General features: G+C 45.1%; 1 long non-coding RNA gene across 1 annotated transcript; it reads right to left on the bottom strand.

Moving 5' to 3' along the window:
* Positions 1 to 2,263: 2,263 nt before the first annotated feature.
* On the bottom strand, positions 2,264 to 5,114 carry LOC130152239 (uncharacterized). The gene is made up of 2 exons (XR_008822934.1): positions 4,446 to 5,114; positions 2,264 to 4,355 (listed from the first exon to the last, which is right to left on the bottom strand). It is a non-coding gene; the product is annotated as an uncharacterized LOC130152239 (long non-coding RNA).
* Positions 5,115 to 6,000: the final 886 nt, after the last annotated feature.

Raw genomic sequence — 6,000 nt, 5'->3', positions numbered from 1 at the left:
AAATATCTCTGCATATCAGAAACCAATTACATCCCCGACTGTAGTTCTGCCCCTGTAAGCAACTGTTAGTGTTAATGCTGAATTCTAGCACGACCACACACAGAAGAGGACGGGCAGGTAGAGACTAACACATTAAGGATAGAGTTAGGATTGTGTTTACATGGCACAGAAATGCTAGCAGTACTGTGAAGTTCTTACAAGGTCCTGACGTTACAAACAGGAGCATGTGACAGAAGTTCTCTTAGTTCAAGAGAATGAAGGGTTGAGCAAGAAACAGTTATCCTAGAGACTTCACTATTAAGGCAGGAGCTAGCAGAATACCCTTTCCTACCAAGCTCATTCCAGGGTAGAGATGGAGACTGCTTCCTCCCCTACTTCTGCGTTACCCTCCCTCTTTGCTATCGGAGCATAGAAGTCCTCAGCATGGCCTGCAATGAATTTAAAAGGAGAGAAGATCTCATTACCATTTTGCTGCCTGTTAAAAGAGTGAGATAATCTAGCTGTGGTGAAAAATAAATAGCTGTATGCAATTATAAGAATGGCCAGACATCTCATTTTATGTCAGGCAAGACTATTGCCTAATAGGAAGACAATGCAATCCTGCTGTTGCCTTGCTCAGATGAGAGACAGCCTTGAGCTAATTAGCTTCCATTATAGCTAGGCATGAAATTGCCAGCTTCAAGATAGCTGTCTGATCAGTGATGTGCTCTCTGCTTCTTCTCATCACATAAAAGCTAGTGTAACCAGCTTCTTCACTACTCAAACAAAGTGCAAGCTGCTCACTAATGACCACCAGCATACCAAGGGAAATCTAAGAGAAAACAAGAGAGGGCTCCCAAATCTCAGACACGCCTGTGCTCTGAAGCTTTGGTTCCTGTTAGGACATCTTCCTACTTCTGCTTACAGCTCACCGGTGTGAGAAGATTCTTTGAAACCAAGAGCCTGCAACCCACAGCATTCTGCAGCCAAACTTTCTCATCAGGCTCTGGTACTTTACTAGCCAAAGCAGGCATTGCTGGGGACTTCAGGAAGAGCCAGCAAGCGTGAGAAAGAACGTGCAACCCGGGGTGTTACAGGAGGCAGAATGTTTTCATAACATCTGTGGTGAGATTGTATAAAGCAATAGACAAACTGCCAATACCTGGAAGCACTCAAAAGGCAACTCTGGCAACCTAGTTGATTGTTTTATAAACAATTGGTTTCAAACTGATCCTGAAATTAATGGGAATGGCAGCAGAGTCTCTTAAGGATAAAGGTGCTGTGGTTTCTGTATGAAACCTGCTGACTACTTGCACAACAGCAGCTGTACACCACAGTGCTCCTGCTCAGCCATGGGAGTCAGGCCTGCTCCTCTCCCACCACCACTGAGAGCTGGAATACAGCTGCCTGCTGCCTTGCCTGTCTCATGGTCCCTGTTTCCTGAAAGCAACTCTTCCAGAAAAATCCACCTCCTATGTCCCCCTCCAAGGCTGGCTGCAGCTTGTCCCACTGCCCTTCACGTCCAGACCGCAGCTTGGATTTTCCTCAGCATGCCAACCTACCTGGCCACGACACCCAGCTCCTTGGGGCAGGGGCTGACTCCTGGTGCTGCCCTGTGGGGGTCCGTTCCTGAGGCTCCTCCGGGCACATATCCCTCACAGGTGGGACCTGCCCCTGCACCCTGCTCCCGCCACATCCACGGTGCCTTGCAGAACAGGCAAGCGGGGCCTTGGCACTGCCACGCTCGTTCTTCACTGCCTTGAGGAGGCAAGTGGCTCCCAAACACGCCGACTCCGTCGCCAGACAGCTCCTGCTTGCCTTACAGCTGGCGATGGACCCAGGGTGGTGGTCTCGCCGTTACCTTACGCGCTGGCTAAACTAGGTTTCCAGCAAGAACACAAGTTACAGCTAAACCCCTTTCTAAACAGTTGTTCAGACTCACTGGGGCAAACGGCTGCAGCTAAATGTCTGGGTGTGTATCCCTACCACCTTTCCACCCTGCTCATTGTGGGGCCTGCCCTCCATGCCAGCTCCCCCTTGTCAGGGCAAACCCCCTGCCACCTCCCTCTCCCTCGCCTCCAGGCCAGGGGCCACGGGTCCCTCTTCCTCCCCCAGCCACCCCCCACCTTCCGGAAGCTTCCACACTGCCCCAGCCCGGCTTCCGCACCACCTCGCTTCTACAGGCTCATACGGACCTGATGCTGGTGCATTTCCACTTAAAACCAAAACAAGACAAAAAAACCCAAAACCAAACACCTCAAACAAAACCCCCAAACCCCGTAAGTCTGTATCAATGAAATACTGTTGTTGGCATGTTCAGCCGTACAAGTTGCTGGGATGTCGCTTTTCAGAGTCACTGAAGTACAGTCGCACTCTTGGCTTACAAGACAGTTGCGCCACTCATTAATTTCACACACTGCTTGGAGAAGTAGGGCAATTAAAAATAAAACACCACCAAAAACCCAAACAGCATCAGGCCACAATTTTTGTGCATTTACATTTCTGCCATGATATTGAAGTATCTCCTCTTTTAGGCTTGATTTCACCATGGAGTTCACTTTCCTCTCCCCTTCCCCAGCTGAGCAAACATCCCATTAATCATTTGCAGCAGGAACAATGTGTGGTAGTCAGATAAACAGTGCCACAGGCAGCTGGGATTGCCTCAGGTGGGATTTCACATCAGGCTGGCGTTTTCCAGCTATTTTTTCCATGGTTTTAACATCTTAACACCTCATTCTTCCAAACTCCATGCATCAGCTACACAGTGTACAGTTTTAAATATAACTTCCCCAAGCAGAAGTTGCATCTGCCCTTGTTTGTTTAATAGCCTTTGACAGACTTCTTTCCCCCCCCCCATCATCTTACCTAAACCCTCTTTGAATATATATGTTAGCAGCAGCGGCAGCATTTCAGTGTCTCCACTGGTCTCTCCCTGGCCTCACAGGACACAAAGGGGAACATTAACTTTCCACTTGGCAGCAACGTGAAAGCAGTGACACACCTGCTTCAATGCAGGCTCTGAAGTCGAAGGTCCTTCGGAATTGTACTCTGTTCCCAGCTGACAAAGAGTGCATTAGTTTTGAGGAAAGGGCACCCACTGATTTCTGCTTATGCCTGGCTGAGTTCTGCAGCTCTGAGGAACTGCCCAGACATCTAAAGAAGCCACTCCAAAATATGAAGTGCTCAGGTGTTGGTCTCTTTTGTCAAGTGACAGGACAAGAGGAAACAGCCTCATGTTGCACTAGGGGAGGTTTAGATTGGATATTAGGGAAAATTTCTTCACTGAAAGGGTGGGCGAGCATTGGAACAGGCTGCCCAGGGAGGTGGTGGAATCACCATTCCTGGAGGTGTTTAAAAAGACACACAGATGTGGCACTTAGGGACAGAGCTCAGTGATGGATTTGGAAGTACTAGGTTTACAGTTGGACTCAATGAGCTTAAAGGACTTCTCTAACCTAAATAATTTTAAGATTCTAAGTGGTGCGCCAAAGTGGACCTGGTTTGCACATTTGTTACAGACACCTTTGCTTGAAAGGGAAGTAGCAGGGACCCCCTAATCTAATTTCACCCAGCCCAGGGGTAACAGTGTTATCTTGGACAGTTTATTATTTTTTATTTTCCCTTCAACCCCCAGATCTTAAGAAATGCAGAGATTCCCTCAGATACAGCCAACACTTTTGACTATTCACATGGAAAAATAAAAATAAAAATTTACCCATCTCTCCAGTCTATCCCACCTCAGAAAACCAATACACGTTGTTGTTAGATCGCATATTTAGAATATGGTTTTATAATCCTGTTTTGTCCAATTCCAGGTCTTTTACGTAATGTTTACAACCACTAAGAAAGCAGAAGAAACCACTCCATCAAAAGTTATCCAACTATTTTCAGTCCCATTTAAGCAGGAAGAAAAAAAGCCCATAAACAAAACACACTTTGTTTTATATGAACCTACACCCTCTAGGGAAAAATTGTTTTGTGAAAAGAATTCCCAACCAGTGCTAACCGGAGTTAGTTACAACATAGTATTCAAAGGACAACTTCTTTACAAATACTTAAGAACATCGTGAAACAACCTCTGCCAAAATTAAAGGTCTGCTCTCTGATGTGTTGTTGTTCCAGACTGTCTGCAGACATCACTGTATGAGTTACACTATTCTGACATCATTTTGCAAGTTCAGTGCCCACAGCACATGCCTGTACTATAACATGGTCTTGACAGGACCTCACATTTCCACCCTAGTAAATCCTAAATGGTTTCCAGAAGTGCTATGTAGAAAATACCCAGGAAGCATGCTGGGTAAGCAATTCAGATGATCACATGCTCTGGGATTCTTGCTGTCTCTGAAGAACTTCCATATGTCCAGTCTGTAACTCTAAGCAGAGCAAAAAGAAGAAAAATTTAGTCTGACACACTTTCCTCTGATCTCCAGCACTGTCACAACCATTGTTTCAGAGTTAGTTACCTGATGCCAGGGCAGCCAGATCCAGAAAGAACTGCAGACCAAGAACTTCCAAGGAAACTGCTTGGAAAAGAAGAGACAACATGTAGAAGGTTTAAGGTTATGAACAGCAAGTAATACTGGCAAGAGTCAGATGATAGACAAGGTCTGCCATGATGGTGACATACTGAGAATCTGGGATCCTGGGTGAAGTCTAGATCTGATACAGGTCTGGAGCAGCAGCATGATGGCCTCACATAGGTGTAAACCAATAGTTCCTAACCTGGTCAACACTCCCAGAACAAACAGCAGTATCAAGATAACTCCTGAGCTGCTGCTGTAGCTCAAAGCAACATAGCAAAGGAATGGGAGTTACCAACATCTGGAACCTACAGGAGGGAAGGGAAATGCCCTCTAGCTTCCTAGAGATGGGGCCTGTTGTGATTACAGAAGTAGGTTTCTGTATTTTCTGCTTAAGTCTGGATTGTGGCGGACAGACTGGTCACCTCATGATGCTATTTATCAGTGAGAGAAGGACAGGAAAGAAGACACCAGAGAGAAATTTAATTCAAGTGTGTGCAAATACCATCCTTGGGGGCTAAAGCAGGATTTTCCCTCTCAGATCCCACATCTTAGAGCATCCACATACTTATTGGAGCCTTATCCTTCTTAAAGATATATATCTATTTATTATTTTATCCATGATATATTCAATATATAATAAATATATAATATAATAAATGATATTATATTTATATAAAAATATAATCCAGGGATAATATTTTTGCCTGGAGAACTGAGAATGTATTTTCTCCAGATACAGAGCATCCAATATTCCCTTAATCCCTCCCCACAAAAGCCAAACAGCACAAGTACACCCCAGCCAATTGTATTATTAAGAGCTTAGAAGACAGAAACCAGAAAATTAATACCTGAGAAGAATGTATGGCTAGGGTTACACTGCCTACATAGAAAGTAACTCCCCATGTTTGGCAGAAGAAATTCTTGCCACAAGGCAAAAAATGGTGTGTGCTCTACCAACGCATGCCTGCTAGAAACTGTTTATAAATGGCTAAAGCATACTTAGTAGCTTTACTAGCAACATTTTACTAATAGCTTTTGTTCACTAATAGCACCGTTTTTGCTAAGGACCTTTTGCCAGCTTACAAGTATCTGAAGACTTCCACGGCAGTAGATTTTACGCTGGCAAGTTTTCAGTATCAACCTGGTTTAAAATGTCATTCAGAAATCCTGGCTGCTAACCGAGGTTTATTCTTTGTAATAAAAGGCCAAGGCTAGAGCCAAGAGTCTCAGAGGCTAACGGGTTAGAGCCAGACCATGAATAATTGAGGGTATTTTCTCCATTTATGGCATTGAGTGGCAGCAACTGGCTGTGAAAAAGCATTTGTGGGAATCCCAGGGTCATGTGGCTTTTCACCAATGAGCCCCTGTGGCTGTTGTTCCTCACCTTCCCCAACCAAGTCACACAGTCTGATGACACCATTTGCAGCCTGCCTTGCAGACAGAAATCAGATGTTTTCTGAAGTCGACCAAATTCAGCCTCAATTCGTAAGCAAAG

This window comes from Falco biarmicus, chromosome 7, assembly GCF_023638135.1.
Source record: "Falco biarmicus isolate bFalBia1 chromosome 7, bFalBia1.pri, whole genome shotgun sequence".
NCBI lineage: Eukaryota > Metazoa > Chordata > Aves > Falconiformes > Falconidae > Falco > Falco biarmicus.
Note: the sequence above shows the minus strand (reverse complement) of the source record. Positions and strands in the feature narration are given on the sequence as shown.